The sequence below is a fragment of the Lagenorhynchus albirostris genome, chromosome 11, assembly GCF_949774975.1.
Source record: "Lagenorhynchus albirostris chromosome 11, mLagAlb1.1, whole genome shotgun sequence".
Taxonomy (NCBI): domain Eukaryota; kingdom Metazoa; phylum Chordata; class Mammalia; order Artiodactyla; family Delphinidae; genus Lagenorhynchus; species Lagenorhynchus albirostris.
In genome coordinates this window covers 51,780,729-51,801,394 of record NC_083105.1, presented here as the reverse complement: position 1 = coordinate 51,801,394, position 20,666 = coordinate 51,780,729, and the positions used below count along the sequence as shown (strand labels likewise).

Sequence of the window (20,666 nt, the reverse complement as noted above, 5' to 3'; positions counted from 1 at the left end):
CATATATCCCCATATCTCCTCCCTCTTGCGTCTCCCTCCCACCCTCCCTATCCCACCCCTCTAGGTGGTCACAAAGCACTGAGCTGATCTCCCAGTGCTATGCGGCTGCTTCCCACTAGCTATTTATTTTACGTTTGGTAGTGTATGTATGTCCAAGCCACTCTCTCACTTTGTTCCAGCTTACCCTTCCCCCACCCCGCGTCCTCAAGTCCATTCTCTACGTCTTTATTTCTGTCCTGCCCCTAGGTTCTTCAGAACCATATTTTTTTGGATTCCATATATATGTTAGCATATGGTGTTTGTTTTTCTCTTTCTGGCTTCACTCTATATGTCAGAGTCTAGGTCCATCCACCTCACTACAAATAACTCAATTTCGTTTCTTTTTATGGCTGAGTAATGTTCCATTGTATATATGTGCCACATCTTCTTTATCCATTCATCTGTCGATGGACACTTAGGTTGCTTCCATATCCTGGCTGTTTTAAATAGAGCTGCAGTGAACATTGTGGTACATGACTCTTTTTGAATTATGGTTTTCTCAGGGTATATGCCCAGTAATGGGATTGCTGGGTCGTATGGTAGCTCTATCTGTAGTTTTTTAAGGAACCTCCATACTGTTCTCCATAGTGGCTGTGTCAATTTACATTCCCACCAACAGTGCCAGAGGGTCTCCTTCTCTCCACACCCTCTCCAGCATTTATTGTGTGTAGATTTTTTGTTGATGGCCATTCTGGCTCGTGTGCAGTGATACCTCATTGTAGTTTTGATTTGCATTTCTCTAATGATTAGTGATGTTGAGCATCATTTCATGTGTTTGTTGGCAACCTGTATATCTTCTTTGAAGAAATGTCTATTTAGGTCTTCTGCCCATTTTTGGATTGGGTTGTCTGTTTTTTTGATATTGAGCTGCATGAGCTGCTTGTAAATTTTGGAGATTAATCCTTTGTCAGTTGCTTCATTTGCAAATGTATTCTCCCATTCTGACGGTTGTTTTTGATCTTGTTTATGGGTTCCTTTGCTGTGCAAAAGCTTTTAAGTTTCATTAGGTCCCGTTTGTTTATTTTTGTTTTTATTTCCATTACTCTAGGAGGTGGGTCAGAAAGGATCTTGCTGTGATTTATGTCATAGAGTGTTCTGCCTATGTTTTCCTCTGAGAGTTTGATAGTGTCTGGCCTTACATTTAGGTCTTTAATCCATTTTGAGTTTATTTTTGTGTATGGTGTTAGGGAGTGTTCTAATTTCATTCTTTTACATGTACCTGTCCAGTTTTCCCAGCACCACTTATTGAAGAGGCTGTCTTTTCTCCATTGTATATTTTTGCCTCCTTTATCAAAAAGAAGGTGACCATATGTGCGTGGGTTTATCTCTGGGCTTTCTATCCTGTTCCATTGATCTATATTTCTGTTTCTGTGCCAGTACCATACTGTCTTGATTACTGTAGCTTTGTAGTGTAGTCTGAAGTCCAGGAGCCTGATTCCTCCAGCTCCATTTTTCTTTCTCAGGATTGCTTTGGCTATTAAGGGTCTTTTGTGTCTCCATACAAATTGTGCAATTTTTTGTTCTAGTTCTGTGAAAAATGCCACTGGTAGTTTGATAGGGATTGCATTGAATCTGTAGATTGCTTTGGGTAGTAGAGTCATTTTCACAATGTTGATTCTTCCAATCCAAGAACATGGTATATCTCTCCATCTGTTTGTATCATCTTTAATTTCTTTCATCAGTGTCTTATAGTTTTCTGCATACAGATCTTTTGTCTCCTTAGGTAGGTTTATTCCTGGTATTTTATTCTTTTTGTTGCAATGGTAAATGGGAGTGTTTCCTTAATTTCTCTTTCAGATTTTTCATCATTAGTGTATAGGAATGCAAGAGATTTCTGTGTATTAATTTTGTATCCTGCTACTTTACCAAATTCTTTGATTAGCTCTAGTAGTTTTCTGGTAGCGTCTTTAGGATTCTCTATGTATAGTATCATGTCATCTGCAAACAGCGACAGCTTTACTTCTTTTCTGATTTGATTCCTTTTATTTCTTTTTCTTCTCTGATTGCTGTGGCTAAAACTTCCAAAGCGATGTTGAATAATAGTGGTGAGAGTGGACAACCTTGTCCTATTCCTGATCCTAGAAGAAATGGTTGCAGTTTTTCACCCTTGAGAACCATGTTGGCTGTGGGTTTGTCATATATGGCCTTTATTATGTTGAGGTAAGTTCCCCCTATGCCTACTTTCTGGAGGGTTTTTATCATAAATTGGTGCTGAATTTTGTCAAAAGCTTTTTCTGCATGTATTGTGATGATCGTACTGTTTTTCTCCTTCAATTTGTTAATATGGTTTATCACACTGATTGATTTGTGTATATTGAAGAATCCTTGCAATCCTGGGATAAACCCCACTTGATCATGGTTTATGATCCTTGTAATGTGCTCTTGGATTCTGTTTGCTAGTATTTTGTGGAGGATTTTTGCATCTATGTTCATCAGTGATATTGGTCTGTAGTTTTCTTTTTTTGTGACATCTTTGGTTTTGGTATCAGGGTGATGGTGGCCTTGTAGAATGAGTTTGGGAGTGTTTCTCCCCCTGCTACATTTTGGAAGAGTTTGTGAAGGATAGGTTTTAGCTCTTCTCTAAATGTTTGATAGAATGAGTCTGTGAAGCCATGTGGTCTTGGTTTTTTGTTTGTTGGAAGATTTTTAATCACATTCTCAATTTCAGTGCTTGTGATTGTTCTGTTTATATTTTCTGTTTCTTCCTGGTTCATTCTCAGAAGGTTGTGCTTTTCTAAGAATTTGTCCATTTCTTCCAGATTTTCCATTTTCTTGGCATATAGTTGCTTCTAGTAATCTCTCATGATCCTTTGTATTTCTGCAGTGTCAGTTGCTACTTCTCCCTTTTTGTTTCTAATTCTAATGATTATGCTGATTTGTTGACACCTATATATATTTTAAAACATTTTTTATCTTTTCAAATTCATCAGCCTTTTATTTTATAGCATCTGGGTTTTGTGTGATATTTAGAAAGTGCTTCCTCACATCTTTGTAATTATTTGAAAATTCTCTACTGTTTTTCTTCTACTTTTATAGGTTCCATTTTCATGCTTAAATATTTTTTGAAAAATTGAAATGTAGTTTATTTACAACGTTGTGTTAGTTTCGGGTATACAGCAAAGTGATTCAGTTATACATATGTATGTATGTATATATAATATACATATTCTTTTTCATATTCTTTTCCATTATGTTTTATCACAGGATATTAAATATAGTTCCCTGTGCTGTATAGTACAAGGCTATACAGGACCTTGTTGTTTGTTTTATATATAATAGTTTGTATCTGCTAATCCCAGACTCCTAATTTATCCCTCCCTAACCTCTTTCCCCTTTGGTAACTGTAAGTTTGTTTTCTGTGTCTGTGAGTCTATTTCTGTTTTGTATATAAGTTCATTTGTATCACTTTTTAGATTCCACATGTAAGTGATATCATGTAATATTTGTCTTTGTCTGGCTTACTTCACTTAGTATGATAATCTCTAGGTCCATCCATGTTGCTGCAAATGGCATTATTTCATTCCTTTTTTATGGCTGAGTAATATTCCATTGTATATATGTACCACATCTCCTTTATCCATTCATCTCCGGATGGACATTTTGGTTGCTTCCATTTAGGTTGCTTGGCTATTGTAATTAGTGGTGCAGTGAACATTGGGGTGCATGTATCTTTTCCAGTTAGAGTTTTGTCTGGATATATGCCCAGGAGTAGGTTTGCTGGGTCATATGGTAGTTGTATTTTCAGTTTTTTAAGGGACCTCCATACTGTTCTCCACAGTGGCTGCACTAATTTATATTGCCACAAACAGGGTAGGAGGGTTCCCTTTTCTCCACACCCTCTCCATTCATGCTTAAATCTTTGATCCAACTGGTATTTTCTTTTGTGTAAGGTATGCATTATTTTCCCTCTTAACATTTTTTTTTTGATGACAAAATTCAAGGTTATTATAAAAGTCTTCCAATGTGGCTACATCTAGTGCATATTGAGTATATTACAGTATGAGGCCACCTTAACAAAGTATCACAAACTGGGTGGCTTATCTACTAGAACTTAATTTTCTCCCAGTTCTGCAGTCTGGGAGTCCAAGATCAGAGTGTGGACTGGTTTGGTTCTTCCTGAGGCACTCGCCCTAGAGGTGAGAAAGGATTAGCACCAGGTAGCTGTGTACAAACTTCTTCCCAGTGAACCAGCTGTAAGATTCTTCAGTTGTTTGACGTTAAATTCGTGTTTTAATGAATTCAACCAGGTGCTTTCTTCTTGAAGTCACATAACCATTGCTAGACAATGGACTCATTGAGGAGGAAGAAAAGCCTTCATGATCCTATACTATATGGGCAAATCTCGGACATTGTCATAATCAGATCTCCAGAAATAATCACCTTAACCATCAGGCACAGGGGTATACGAAGTATAGAAGGCTGTCATGTTGAGGTCACAAATATAAATGCATCAGTGCTTCTTAATCCATCTGTGTTAGAAGACCAGTTTTGTTTGCCTTTATTTTCACTTCGTTTTTGATATTGGTGAACTGATTTTTCACATTTTTTTCTAAATGGTTACCCAGTGGTCCGAAAACCATTTATTAAATAATTCATCTTCCCTTTACTGATTTGAAATGCCATTTTTATCCCATACTAAGTTCCTGTATGTTTTACGGTATATTTCTGGACTTTCAGATCCACAACAGAACCTTGTATTCAAAGCAAATCTCCTGAGCAATAACAGAGCTACTCTGGTTGGGGGTTGAGGGGTGGAGAGGCCAAAGCCTTCCTGACTCGCTTCCCCTCTTCTTGCCTGAGGTCACCCCCAAGCTGCTCTGTGGAGGCTTTGGGGTTCTGGAGAGCAGAGTTTGAAAACCACTGATCTGGCCTAGTCTTTTTCATGGACAACAATGGTACCATTGTACCATTACCAGAACACCGTTGTATGTCCCTTCCCTCCCCATGTGCATGGAGTGTACCATTGGCAGAGGAGCTGGAGGGAGTCACAGGAAGCTGGTCAGAGAGCTCATGTTGTGGACCACTCCATTGTCACAGGTGATCACGTCGGTGTTTGGGGGAGAAAGGTCCCTGGTAGAAGGAACAGCAAAGGCAAAGTTACTGGGATACATGTGTGTAGATAGAGACATAGCTATAGGTATAAAAATAGGAATAGGCACAAGATAGATAATATAGGAGGCAGAGATGGTGATAGATCTAGAGATTAGAATATGCTTCACCTAAGAGTAGGAAAATTTTCACTTAGTGTCCTATTTATATTAATACAAATGTGTTCCTATGTTAAAAATCTCACAGCCAACAATTGAAACATCATATTGTTTTTATTTTCATAGCACTCCTGAACTGAGTGGAAACACTGCAAGTGTTTTCAATAAATGAGCATCTCCTTCAGAAATCCCTCTCCACTTGAGCCGCTTTGCTTTGGGTTTTGCTGCCAGCAGCTCAAGGTGTTGACAGATAAGGTAACTTTTCAAGTTTCTTCAACTAGTGGGGTTGGGGTGGGGGGAGATAACCTGTGTTTTAGAGCCTTGAGGAGGGTGAAATGTAAGCTCTGCCCCCAGAGTCAGTCCCAGCCTGGTTCTGCCCTCCTTTTGAAAACTCTCTTTGAGATTATCTCTGGAAGGAAGCCTCTCAGAGAGGAACCATCCCCACTGGGTGCAGAGAATAAACCATTGCTTGAGTTTGCCTCATATGGGATTTTGGGTATCACAGAGGGACATAGTAACTATGATGTCACCTCGTAGTTACACTGAAGTAGCTTGAAAGGTCAAGAAAGGAAAGAATAAATAAAACACTTTTGAAAAGTTCTCACTCAGCATCAAAATTTGTATAAAGGCTTGCCACAAACAACAATTCAACCTGTAATGATGTAAAAATAACAAATTAATGATTAGGTCACACCCAACCACTGGATTTCCAGATTTTAAAAGAGATATTTTCTAGAAAGGAATTATACCAAGTGAATATCTTACTTTCCTTGAAATCACTCTCTTCCAAAAAAAAAAAAAAAAAAACTAACACAAACAAGAAACAAATAACAAAAAACAACTGCATACCTTGACCCAGAGAAATGGATGGATTCCTGTAATAATATTATTAGTCAGAGCCCAGCTTCATCTGTGCAGTAGAGAAGTGGGGATCTGGCCTTCTGCATGGCCTGGGTCTGAGCTTCTGAACCAGATGGTATGAGTTAGGCTTGGGATGAAAGGCCTTCCTGCCTCCTTTCAGCAGGGCAAGGCCATGGCTGCACCAGCAATTGTGTTTTCATGTCCAGGTCCATTGGCCTTGTAGTCTACAAAAATCCTCCCAGATTCTGACTTGTGACCAGTGATTCTGCCATACTGATCTTTTTTTTTTTAATTAATGTAATTTATTTATTTATTTTTGGCTGCATTGGGCCTTCATTGCTGTGTGCAGGCTTTCTCTAGTTGTGGCGAGTGGGGGCTACTCTTTGGTGTGGTATGTGGGCTTCTCATTGTGGTGGCTTCTCCTGTTGTGGAACACACACTCTAGGTGCACGGGCTTCAGTAGTTGTGGCACGCAGGCTCAGTAGTTGTGGCTCGTGGGCTCTAGAGTGCAGGCTCAGTAGTTGTGGCGCACGGGCTTAGTAGCTCCATGGCATGTGGGATCTTCCCGGACCAGGGCTCGGACCCATGTCCCCTGCATTGGCAGGTGGATTCTTAACCACTGTGCCACCAGGGAAGCCCCTGCCGTACTGATCTTGACAGCAGAAAATCTGGACTGGTGCTATGGGCTACAACTGCAAACCTCAAAGTGTGGTCTGGGGACCCTGTGGGTCCCTGAGGTCCTTTCATGGGGTCCCTGAGGTCAAAACTATGTTTATAACAACACTGAGACGTTATTTGTTTGTTTCACTCTCATTTTCTCATGGGTGTACAAGGAGTTTTTCAGAGGCTACATGATGTGTGATATTAGAACAGATTGAATGCAGAAGCAGATGTGGGAAACCAGCTATCTTAATAACCAGACGTGAAAGAAATTTGCAGAAGTGTAAAGCAATGCCACTCTCTTACCAAATACTTTTGTTTTGGAAAATGAAGCTATTCTGTGTAAAATGTTATTTATGTTAATGGATTTATTGTCATTTAAAAAAGAATTCAAAGATTTCAAAATAACTTATAATACAGTAAATACCAAAAAGTATATATAAACTTTAAGCTCTTTAGGGTTCTTATAATTTTTAAGAATTTAACATTTTTAAGAAGTTAAAGAGGTCCTAAGACCAAAAAGTTTGAGAACTGTGGATCCACGGGATAGGGAAAGGAGATAAACACAAGATAACAATAATTATTTATTGAGCGCTTCCTGTTTGACAGGTTCTGCCTAACATGGATTACCTCATTCAACTCTCATAACCGCCCCGAAGAGCGGGTACTAGTGTTCCTTCTTAGGTTACAGATGAGGAAGGAACCTGGGCTTAGAAAGGATGAGGAACTTTCTCATGGTCATAGAGTTCGAAAGTGGCAGAGAGTTGAGTTGAAGCCAGAAGTGTGGTTCCAGTTCTCACACCCTAAACTAACAAGTGATAGTGCTTCTGGAAGCCTGTGCGTTCACCTGCCCTCTTGCACCCCTCCCCCCAGTTAAAAATTGGATATGATGAAAGAGGCAGAACTAGGAGGCAGCTGGAGAAGGGTACTACGGACACTGACAAGATCTCCCCACCTCTGAGTTAGGGTCGACTGGAACAGGGGCTGGCCTCCCATGGTGTGCGGGATGCCACATGGGCAACTAGCTCCCCAAATACTGAAATCCACCCTGGTGTCTCTCCCTCCTTAAGTTAGTTTTGGAGCTGAAGGGTCATGATTATAAAAAAAAAGTCATGAGAGACAACCGTAAGAGAAAAAACGCCACAAAAATCAGTGGAGGGAATCTCATTTCCCAAGTGTCTTAAGATTCTCAACTATTTAAATAAACAAAAAATGGATATTATAGATGATGTATGATGTTTGATTTATGCAACATAGAATAGCAATGACTTAGTGGGTCTACCTTCAGGAAAGAAACCTTGGCTATACATCAAGGGCTAAATGAAGGTATAGTTAGCTATGATAAGTGTTTAGGAAGCTCTTCATGCATCGTTTTAATGATTCGCTGTTTTACTGACTTTCTGTTTTCCAACTAACTTCCCATCAGGTCTGGCTGGGTAAGAGGTACAAAGGGAGGGGGAGAAAGATTGGGTTTTTATTGTTTTTTTCTTGCTTCGGCTGAGCATGGGTGTGACTAATTTATGTAACCACTAGGTGCCACTGTTGCCTCGTGCAGTATCGCCAGATGCTTGCGTTCTAGCGATATGCTGGGAATTTTACTCTAAAGCGTTCAGGGTGTTTGTGTGAGGGAGGGACCAGGATGGCTCCTGCTGCTGCGCACCTGCCCCCCCGCCCCGTCCCCATACTCCCATCTTATTAATTTTTTAAAGTATGTACAATTGGCTATTGGATAAGGAGAGCTCAGGTCCAAAGTTCCCAGCCAAAGATCATTATTTCTTGCAGAATGACTTCAAAATCAGCTTCAAGTAGAGCGTGAAGCACGGCAAGGGAAAGCAAGTGGTATGGCCGGTTTAGGCATAGGGCAGTACCCAGTGTCCAGTGCTGGTGACTCTGTCACAACAAGATGCCCCACAGGGTGGCTGTCCTTGGCTGTGCGAAGGGTAAAGTTGCAGCCTGGAGCCCAACAGCATCCCTCTTTGAAGAAGAGGACGAAGAGTGGAGGCTCACAGTGGGGAGGGGAGCGAACTAGCCATGGCAATACCCTCTGTAGGCCCTGGCCTCTGTTCCAGAGACCCCAGAGCTGAAAGAGCTCTTAGAAGTCATTCATTTCAATCTCCCACTTAGTACAAGTGGTTCTTGGGTAGCACCCCTGGTAGATGAGCTGGAATACCTGCTGAAATACTCTCCATACTAAGATTCTTACTTCGTTGGGTGTCTTGTTTCATTGTGGGGCAGCTCTGTTAGAAAGTGCATTGTGTTAAGCTAAATAAAGCCCACCTCCTTTCGACTTCCCTTAATCATTTCTCATGTGATTTCCGGACTCTACAATATCAGGGTAATACAGTACTTACTTGATGAGCAGCTTTAGGTCCAAGGTCTGTGCTAAGCCATCTAGGGCATCCTCTGGAGAATACTGGGGTTGCCAGTGTCCTTCTTACCATGTCTTTCCTGGAATGAAACAGAACATTCCAGGTGAGGTCTAATTCATGTCAAGTATAGGGACAATTACTTCACTTGATCTGAAAGCTTCCATCTGATAAGATTATATTAACTTATTATGTATTATAACAATGCTGGATCATTTGAATTTGAGTTGGATTTCACTCCCCAGGGCTCTTTTCCCAGGATCTGTGTCAGGGCAGTTTTTTCCATCCTGGACTTTTTTTCATAGACATTTTCACTAAAACCCAGGTTTTTATTCATCCAGTCATTCAATTAGTGGGTACTGGGGACCTCGCAGTTATGCATGTCACTTGGCTAGGAGACGTGACAACTATTCTACCTTTTCTTTCATCTAGCGTAGCTGACCCTCCCAGGACTGTGCCATTCTCAGATTCAGAACGTAGGTCTGCTCTGACCTCATCCTAACTGCTAAAACGTGACTGTTGGTGCTTGTTTACTCTACAGGAACTTTAGAAGGGCCTGAATTATTTTTATGAAGTCTGATTCGTCAGGGACTATGAATGAAACCTAGCTTGGGTTTGGGATTTATCCTTTGTGTTGTAAAAAGGGTGCTTTAAAAAATTTCGAATGGTTACTTAATTTCACATTTTAAGACCTTGAAGGCCCTTTTTAGTATATCCGCAAGAGCTTCTGATTTCAAAGGGTGATCAGAAGCTAAGAACAGGCAGTCTCCACTTTATGGGGGAGTAGATGTTTCCAAGAAGCCATCTAGAAATGACATCAGGCATCTCTTTACTTGCAAAGACATTGACCTGAGTTCCAATTCTCGTTTCATTTGTGCCTTGCTATCGTAAGGTACTAATGCCACACTTGGCTAGATCAGTACTCATCTCTATTGCTGGAAGAAATAACCAAGTCAAAGTGGTTCCAACACTCACTAAGTGTTGGGCTACACCTTTGAAATTAACTGACTAATTAATATATTATCTGAACAAATACTACATTGATAATTAAATGTTAGCCATTTTGTGTTTAGAGGGTTTTGTTAGGATGAAGTTTAGAGTTAGGAACAGCTCTTTCTCCCAGTTTTGGTCCTTAGCTACTCATTTTGATAAATGACACGATTAATAATTAGGTAATGTTGCAATGATTACATTTCAGATGTTACTCATACATGTTGATTCGGTATTTCTACATAAATATGCCCTATTCACGTAACACCTAAGCTTTCAGTTTATTTAATTAGACTGTGATACTGTCATAAATAGGAAAACAGGTGGAAGTTAAATGGAGACAAGACTTTGAACCATAAGAACTGTATGTAATAACTTATGGAGCAATTAAGCATAGTGATGAAAGAAATATTTACATTGCCCACTGCGTTTTGTTATGCAAGTAGACTATAATTTCCTAGAGAAGTCCCTGAGATGAGTTTAGGTTTGGAAAGAAACCTTTGACTGACAGATTCTAGTTCATTGATAGACTGTTTTCACTTAGCTCGCAGGACACGATGCTCTCTTGGCTTCCCTCCTGGCTCACTTATTGCTGTTTTCTGTCTCCTTTCCTGGGTCCTCCCCTTCTTTCCACTCATTTAATATTGGGGTGCCCCAGGGCTCAGTCCTTGGTTCTCTTTATCTATATCTACTCCCTTGGTGACCTGCTCCAGGCTCATGTCTTTAAATGCCATCCATGTACTAACAGTTCCCAAATTTATACCTCCAGTCAAGAATCCCTCCGAATTCCAGATTTATAGATCCAACTGCTACACAACATCTTTGTCTAAGAACATCCAAACGTGAACTCCTGGTTGTCCCTTCCAAACCTGCTCCCCTCAGCTTTCTCATCTCAGATGGTGATAACTGAAAGTAGCAGTTTATAAGATCAGCGAGGTAACAAGCAGCCAGATCTCGTAAGAACTTGTAAGGACTTTGAGTTTCCTCTGAGTAAGGTGAGAGGACAGTGGAGGGTTCTAAGCAAGGAATGAAATGATCAGACCGAATATTTTAAAAGACTCATTCTGGCTGCTTTGCTGAGAACAGACAGTAGGGGTGCAAGGATGTGACCAGGGAGACCAGTTAGGAGGCCTTTGCAATGACCCAGGTGTGAGATCATGGTGACCTGGATCGGGGGGAGTAGTGGAGGTGATGAGAAGTGGTTGGGTGCTGGATGTATTTTGAAGGTGGAGTTAATAGGATTTCTTGGCAGGATGCAGGGTGTGGAAAAAAGAGAGAAGTCAAGGATGGATCCAAGATGTTTAGTCTGAACAAGGGGGAGGATGGAATTACCTTCAACTGAGATGGGAAGACTGTGTATTGAGTTTGGGATATGCATTAGACATGGAAGTGAAATATTTGAACGCAAAAATGAATAGTCTGGAGCTCAGGAGGGAGGTCTGGACTGGGTATAAAAATTTGAGAATCAGGGCTTCCCTGGTAGCGCAGTGGTTGAGAGTCCACCTGCCAATGCAGGGGACATGGGTTCGTGCCCCGGTCCGGGAGGATCCCACATGCCGCGGAGCGGCTGGGCCCATGAGCCATGGCCGCTGAGCTTGTGCGTCCGGAGCCTGTGCTCTGCAACGGGAGAGGTCACAACAATGAGAGGCCCGCGTACTGCAAAAAAAAAAAAAAAAATTTGAGAATCATTGGCACACAGGTAGCATTTAAAGCCTAAAGACTGGAAGAGATCACTAAAGTCTAAAATATTTAAAAGAGGGACTTCCCTGGTGGCGCAGTGGTTAAGAATCTGCCTGCCAATGCAGGGGACACGGGTCCGAGCCCTGGTCTTGGAAGATCCCACGTGCCACGGAGCAGCTAAGTTCGTGTGCCACAATTACTGAGCCTGTACTCTAGAGCCCGTGAGCCACAACTACTGAGCCCACGTGCAACAACTACTGAAGCCCGCGTGCCTAGAGCCCGTGCTCTGCAGCAAGAAAAGCCACCGCAGTGAGAAGCCTGCACACCGCAGTGAAGAGTAGCCCCCGCTCACCACAACTAGAGAAAGCCCCTGCACAGCAACGGAGACCCAATGCAGCCAAAAAATAAATAAATAAATAGAAAAAAATCACTTAAAAAAATAAACTAAAATATTTAAAGGAGAATTTCCTATAGACCTAGGTTCTCAACCAGAGGTGATTCCCCACTCCACCCAGGGAATATTTGGCAATGTTTGGAAACATTTTTCATTGTCACAACTGGGGGGAAGGGTTGCTACTGGAATCTAGTGGATAGAGGCCAGAGACGCTGCTGTATATCCTACAGTGCATAGGATGGCCCCCTACCACAAAGAGTTACCTGGCTCCAAGCGTCAGTAGTGTCAAGTTGAGAAAGCATTGTGTAAATGCAAAAGAGAAGACCGAGGACCAAGCCTGGGACACCCCACAACATTTAAAAGGTGAGGTGGGGGGCTTTTCTGGTGGCACAGTGGTTGAGGGTCCACCTGCCAATGCAGGGGACACGGGTTCATGCCCTGGTCCGGGAGGATCCCACATGCTGCGGAGCGGCTGGGCCCGTGAGCCATGGCCACTGAGCCTGCGTGTCCGGAGCCTGTGCTCTGCAACAGGAGAGGCCACAGCAGTGAGAGGCCCGAGTACCAAAAAAAAAAAAAGAAATGGTGCAGTGGCTGACCAGAGGATGTATCAGAGAATTGGGCATGAGTTTTGAGAGCTAACTATAAGACCATAAGCAGGAAATGAGGCAGGAGCCCCAGAACAAAGGCCAAGGCAGATTCAAGTTGAACTGATTCAGGACACAAGTCAAGAATGAGGCAAAAGTCTAGGGATTAATTATTTTGAGTTGCTGGCTTCATGGGTCAGAGGCAGACCTGCTGACTTGGGCTAAGCCGTACTAGTCAGTTCTGTGCTTGCTGTCCTTTCAAATAAAGGATTGGAGTTGGCTACATGAAGTTTTCACAATTACTCCACCCAAAATTCCCTGTTATCTCTGACTTCTTGGGGTGGACTTATTTTCTATTGCTTTGAATGTGGAGGTAAATTTCAGGGCAGTGGATGTCTAGACTATTGTGGCAGCCCTTTATCCACCTCCAGCTTTCTCCCCTTTGCTCCCTTCTCTACTTCCAGTGTGATCTTTCTAAATGCGAATCCAACTGTATCAGACCCCTGTCTAAAAACTGTTTATAGCTTCTCACCATAGTCAAGATAAAAATTTAGGCTCCCTTGTGTGGCATACAGTGTTATCCTGGATTTAGTTCCTACCTGTTTTCCAGCCTCACATCCTGCTTTTCTCTGCCCTGTAATGTGTACTGGAGTTCTTACTGTCTGCTTCTCCACACACCATGCAGTTTCACACCTCCATACCTGTGCTCACGCTGTATGTCTTTCTGAAACATCCTATCTATTTTTCTGCGCTTTGGCCAACCTTTGTTCATTGTTCAAGATTCATTTCCTTTAGGAAGCTGTATTAATTCGAATTATGTTTGGTCGCAAGCGACTAAAAATAAGAGTGGCTTTCCTACTGCTCTGGAGTGGGAAGATGAGGAAGACAAGGCTATAGAGGTCCGTGGAGAGGAATATCAGATGCTCCCACAACTATTTCAAGATAGTGATCTTGAAGTAACTATCACCTAACTGGGACTGGCAAATCCCTACCTGGACTTTCTTAGATTCTGAGTCTGAGGTATTGTTGCCCTCTGTTATCTGCCTTCGGTCTAGGGGATCAAATAGTCATACATTTTTGTTTCATTTTGCCTTAAGATTCGTCCTGAGCCTTGTTTTAGATGAATTCATTAGTTCATTAATTCATCGATGACTGTTTGATTCCCATGCTAGTTCACTGTAACTTCCTATCCAAAAAGCCTGTTTCTTTTGGCTTAATCATCAGGGTTGTGGAGGTATAGACTAGCAGACCAGTTATCCCTCTGTAATCGCTTATGTTCTTGAGATGAATTACCTACAGCTTTAATTCTTCTCTGCTCATTCATATGATTATTTGTTAAAAAGTAACTATTGAGCGCTTGTCATTTGTCAGGCACGGTGCTTGGTGCTCAGGGTGCAGAATGAAAGAAGGAGCTGTAGTCTAGTGAGGGTAGGCAAGAGAAGCGACAGACTGGAGTGTGGTAAGTGCTTGGATCAAGGTTTACCCAGAGTGTTATGAGAGTCCAGGAGAGGGGCATGTGATCACGACTAGGGTGTCAGGGAATGACCTCCGGAGAAAGTGATGCTTGAACTGAGTGATGAGAGACTGAGTCATGAGGAGTTAGCAGGAAACTAAAGTGGAGGTAAATCAGGGGTGGCCTGATGGGACTAGAATGCCCCATAATTTCCATCAACCCTAATTTACACCACCCAAGGGAATATACAATCAAATTAAAACCATTGTGCTTGGTGGGCAGACACTATTTTATTACAACACCCCTAAGTGCATCACCCTACCCCAAGTTATCCAAAATTAATATAGAATACAAGTTCCCCAATTTTAACTAGATTTCTACCTGAATCCCCTCCTATAGAGACTTCTGGAGGTGTCGCTGCCCTATATCCCTCACCCAACCCACCCCTCTACTTCATCCCCATCCCTTATACCTACAAACCAGCCTCATCCTTATGCTCATCCAAAGAGAAGGAAGAAGAAAGAGTGGAGTGGAAGGACAAGGCAAGGCTTAGGGGAGGAATGGGGCTTTGGGATGAGTAAATACCAGGAATAGGGTGGGGATGATTACTTCAGATGTTAAGTGGTATTACATGGCATGTCTCCTCTGCCTTCTACTTCTGAAGAACTCTTTCTCTGTCTGGTGGTGGTGTAGAGGTGAAAGCGGAGAGGGTCTTATTCACTAGTGAGGGAGTTATGGAAATAGTTCCTGTGAAACATGATTGGTGGAGGGGGTCTTGCTAAAGGCTATGGTGAAGAAGGGGCAGATTTGAGAAGTATTATATTATTTTTTACTGAATTCTTCTGATTGTAGAAGAAATACACACTCATTATACAAAATTTGGAAAGTATAGGAAATTATAATAAAGGAAAATAATTACCAGAAATTTCAATATCCAGTGATAAGACCTGTTCATATTATAGAATATTTTCCAGTTTATTTTCTATGCATATGCAGGTGAATTATATATGTTACCTGCCTATTCTATATAATCAGGATCAACTTTATGTACATTTTTCCCTGGTACTTCTTTTTTTTTTATTATTGTGGTGAAATACACATCACATAAAATTTACCATTTTAATCATTTTTCAGCGTACAGTTCTGTGATGTTAAGAACATTCACAGTGTTGTCCTTTCCCGGCACTTTTGGGTTCTTGCTACCTGCAGACATTGGTCTTCCTTTAATTCAAGAAAATGCCCTTCTGGCATTTCTAGATCATTTCTTTGGTTCCAAATGTTGTATGTGTAATTGTGTGTGTGTATGTGTGTGTATGCGAATCTACATGTGGAGGAGAGTGCAACAATATGGATTCTAGTGGTTTCTCCATTTTTATCCTTTTGGGCTGCTTCAGAATGTAGGTGTTTACTTGGATGAGGGTGAAGACCTTTATTTGGGAGGCAGGTCAGCAAAATGTTCTGCAGGTAAACCATGGACTTAGAATGCAAAAGGCTTTTGGTAGCCTGTGCAAAGAACCAGAGCCCTGCAAGGTGTGAGCCAGTGCCCACAAAAAGAATATCCTTGCTTTCTCGGGTCACCTGCAGGGAGAGAAATACTGCCTCTCAACAGGGAATCATCCTTCTGTTTCATGATGCTTGCATCTTGGCATCTGGAATTTAATCAACTCTTCTCTGTCTTAGAGCCAAGAATCCGGAAAGTGGGTGAGAACTTCAGATGTGATTCTGTCTTTTACAATGGCACTGAAGAAAACTTATCAACACTTGGTTCACAGCTTAATGGCACGATGATGAAAACTGGACATGTGTGAGGGTGCGGTGAGGAAGAGGCTGGGATGGGGTTGCAGGAGACTGTGGCGATGCCTAGCTCAGTGCTGGGCACATGTTCTTGCCAACTCTAAGCTGGGTGTTTCCTTAGTGAGAGTCTGATTGAACCTGATTTTAAAGCAACTGTTTGCTTTGTTCTTCTAATTCTTTTTTTTTTTTTGGTTGTGTTGCGTGGCATGTGGGATCTTAGTTTCCTGACAGGGGATTGAACCTGCACCCACTGCAGTGTAAGCGAGGAGTCTTCACCACTAGACTGCCAGGGAAGTCCCTAATTTTGTTATTTTTAATAGATTTCTGGGAAAATCAACCAAATGCTAGTCATATACATTGACTAATCGCTTTATAGATAATAAAAACACAAGCATTAAATACTTGTGTGCTCCAGAGATGACCAATTAATTGTAACAATATTTAGGCTAAAGGGATAGTTTGAGACCAACAGAATGTTGGGAAGAAAGGATTTCTTTTTTACTTTTTCCATAGAACTTTTTTTTAAATTTGAAGTATAGCTGATTTACAGTGTTGTGTTAGTTTCAGGTGTACAGCACAGTGATTCAGTTATATATATACACATATATACACATATATATATATATATCTGAAAAAGAATCTTTTTCAGATTCTCCTCCCTTTGTAATATGGGTTGTTACAAAATACTGAGTATAGTTCCCTGTGCTCTACAGTAGGTCCTTGTTAGTTATCTATTTTATATATAGTAGTGTGTATATGTTAGGAAGTATTTTTTTTAAGTTAAAAAGTAGATTTGATACTCAGGAGACAGCATGTTATGAAGAGAGGGCTAAAGCCCGAGATTTGGAACATTTGAAATTATAAATGTAGGTTGAACTAGGTACCTTGGAAGAGGTCTTCTTTCTCTAGGATTCTTGAAAGCCTCCTTTTCTTTTTCTTGTTTGGGTCAATGGCATCACCACCTGTCTAGTTCCCTAACTAGAAATCATGGAGCCCTCCCTGAGTTGTTTCCCGTCCTCACCTCCCAGCAATCTAAGCAAGTTTAGAGGAAAGAGCCAGGTTTGGACCCCAGACAAGCTCGGGGAGACCCAGCTTTTCTGCAGACATGGAGAGCTCTGTGACCTTGGTCACATCACATATGTCTCAAGTCTGTTTCCTCTTCTGTTAAAAGCACTTGCCATTGTGGGTAGAGAAAATGTATGTAAAGCGTGGAGCTCAACAGCGGGCTCAGAATCAAGCCTCCATACATGTTAGCAATTATTATTGAATAAGGGCTAAAGCTTAAGAACAGCTACACACGAGCTCTTCCTAGATGCTAGGAACCATGTTACATGCATGTCACATATATTTACTAATTTAATTTTTGTAACAATCTTTTAAGATGGATACTATTATTTCCCACATATTTTTTGCAGATGAGGAAACTAAGGTAGAGAGAGGTCAAGTAACTTGCCCAAGATCACATAGCCAGTAAGTGGTAGAACCAGGGTTTGAACCTCGAACAGTCAGACTTCAACATCTATGCTCAGCTACCAAGTTCTTTCGATTCTGTCTCTGAAAATATGTCTTTTGTTTTGATCCATCCCTCTCCCTTCAATGCTCTAACTTGGATTATTGTCGTAGCTTTCAGACTGGCCTGTTTCCAGCCTTATTACTCCAATCAATTCTCCTTGCGCCCCAGAGCTGTCTTTCTAAAATACACGTCTGTCCACATTTGACCCCTTAAAAATTGACAGCTTCGGGGCTTCCCTGGTGGTGCAGTGGTTGAGAGTCCGCCTGCCGATGCAGGGGACATGGGTTCGTGCCCCGGTCTGGGAGGATCCCACATGCCACAGAGCGGCTGGGTCCGTGAGCCATGGCCACTGAGCCTGTGCGTCCAGGGCCTGTGCTCCGCAATGGGAGAGGCCACAACAATGAGAGGCCCTCATGCCGCAAAAAAAAAAAAAAAAAAAAAAAAAAAAAATGACAGGTTTCTATCCGCTTACAGGATTAAGCGAATAATGCTGAGTGTGCATTCAAGGCCCTGCCCACATTTCCAGCCTTATTTTCTTCCAGACCCTTTGCTGCCCTCTGTGTGCTTTTGGGTGCTTGACTGATTCTGTTGCCTGGACTTGGAATTCTCCTGTCTATTTTGTCTGATCATCCTTTAAGGTTTGATTGAAATATCCTCCTCTCTCAAGCCTCTCCCATCCTCCCAGGCCCCAGTGTGATCCCTTCCTCAGTGTGGCCAGTCTTCCGCATGCCCTCCTGGCACTGCGTGCAACTGCACATTTACCTGTGGCAGGGAAAGCCACCTGATTTATCTTTGTACCCTAGCATGTAGCAGAAGCTCAGTAAACCCTGATTAGGTTATAATTGAAATTTCAAAAGATAAAAGAAAGAGCTTTACTGTTTTTGCTCATTTTACAAGTAACCAAGCTCACTGGGATGGAATCATACACCCTCAGCCCACCACTTAGAGATAGCCACTCTGAATACTTTAGAATATTTTTCTCCAGACCTTTTGCTATGTTTACAGGAACATAGAGGTAGAAATTTTTCTAAATAAAATTGGGATCACACTGTGATTCCTTCTTTGTAAGAGGATCTTTTGGTTCAGTGTGCCGGAGGCATCTTTCTGTGTGAATAAATATGGAGCTGGACCATCATTTGTTTAACCAATCACCGTACATTGGAATTTTAGGCTTTTTCCAGTTTTTCCCACTACTATAAATAATACTGGGCTAAATATCCTTGTATCTGCATCTTTGTGCCTTTTTTCAGTTATAGTTACCTAATCACTGTTTTTAAAAAAATTTAGGTATTTCTAATATTTTCCTACTACTATAAATAATATATACTATAAATAATACTTGGATAAACCTCCTTGTACATACACCTTTGTCCTCTTTTCAATTATTTTCTTAGGATAACTTATTATAAGGAACCTCATTGCTTAGCATTTGGTCAAAGGGCGTGTACTTTGTAAAGATTTTGGACGCACATTGCGGAATTACCCTACAGTAAGGTTATGTCAATTCACACAAACATTATCATTACCCTTTTACCTCTCTTTTGCTCACATTGGGGTTTATGAAAGTTTAAAAACTTGATTAGGTATATTTTGTGGACTGGTGTCCAGCCTTAACCACAAATAGCACAATTTCCCTAGGAAAGTGTATAGCCTCTCCTGTAAGGAAGTCTTGTGACATGCACCCCCATGACAAACATTATCATGTTGTTCTAGGGGATATTTATTACGCATTTGTGAGGTAAACAGGTCAGTGGTATTTAGAACTGTACCCAAGACCCTTTGAAAGGATTCAGGACAGGAGATTAGTTTGTGAGGTCCTTCCAAAGATGGCTTTTAGTCTGGCAAATTATATTTAGACCACCGGCATGAGAAATATGTAGACAGATGGAGAGAGTTCAGAGAAAAGCAAGAAAAATGATGAAGCAAATGCGGGGGGGGGGGCTGATTTATGAGGAGAACTTAAAGACACAAGAAACACAGAGCTGGGACCCAGAAACGACTTCAGGGAACATGATAACAAAATACTTGAAAGGTATAACCCACCGAAGTGAAGACTTATTTAGCTTGATACCCAAAGCATAAGCAATGGCAATGAGGTGAAATGAAAGAGAAGACTTGGACCCACTAATTTACTCAGGAGTGTCTCGAGAGAGAGGTTAGAAGTTCCCTGACTGGACACATTTAGCACCAGACAGCACTTAGCCCCCCCCGCCCCCCCAAGGAGAGGGTTCTAGACCGGAAAGCAGGAAAGTAGACTTGCAGGTTAGATCATGCCAATCTTTGGAGCCCTTCCATGTTGTTACCTCATGGTGACCGTAAATATACTACCTGGGGCCCCAAAGGTAGAGTAATACGGCTCATCTCTTTTTCATTTCCTGCCTTTAATGCCTCTTGAAGTGCGCAGGTTTAATCATGTCTGAACATATGCTGCTTCCATCAAGTCTGTCCACAGGGAGCCTTAGTGACAGAGGTGGGGAGCTGAAGCTATTGTTCAGGCAGACAATGGCGGTAGCCCTCGTGTTCTTCCCTGCCCGTTTGAAATCCTGAAGGAGGACAAGGGAAAGAGCCCAACAGTCAGGCATGGAGCCCACCCTCCCCAAACCAGAAAGGATGTCTCTCACCAGTGAGGCCTCATCATTTTTGTCCCAAAACTTACCCTCATAACAGAAATGTAGGGGCTTTGTCTCTTCAAGATTCTCACAGGCTAGCTGGTCCCAGGGGAGGAGGAGAAAGCGTGTGAGGACCTATTTGGGGGATATGGTCCTGATTTTGGTCTCCTAGCTCTGCCGTCAATAATAGAAAGTTAATTTGCTTGGATTTACTCCAGCCGGTACTCAATTATTCATAAAATGGGGACCAGAACTATAAGGATCATTGAAAAACACAATAACACACACACACACACAGAGCCCATTGTTTAAAGCATTTTGCCCCCCATGACAAACCAACAAGTGTTTCGTAAGCACTTTTCATGTGCTCGATGCTGGCAGGGCTCTGTGAGTAAAGCTGAAGCTGCTTTTTGTAGAGTCAGCGCCGGGACAGCTAGAAGTGGCGAAAGAAAGTGAGGAGGACAAAGGCAGACTGTGCTGCCACCTCTCATGAGAGAGAGAGAGAGAGGGAGAGGG

The 20,666-nt window shown here is 41.8% G+C and overlaps 1 long non-coding RNA gene across 1 annotated transcript in view; it reads left to right on the top strand.

The window, feature by feature from the left end:
• The first annotated feature begins 5,444 nt into the window (after positions 1-5,444).
• LOC132529247 (uncharacterized) overlaps positions 5,445-20,666 on the top strand; it is a 44,257-nt gene continuing 29,035 nt past the window's right edge. The window contains exon 1 of the long non-coding RNA XR_009543393.1: positions 5,445-5,501. This is a non-coding gene — a long non-coding RNA (uncharacterized LOC132529247). The remainder of the gene's footprint in view (positions 5,502-20,666) is intronic.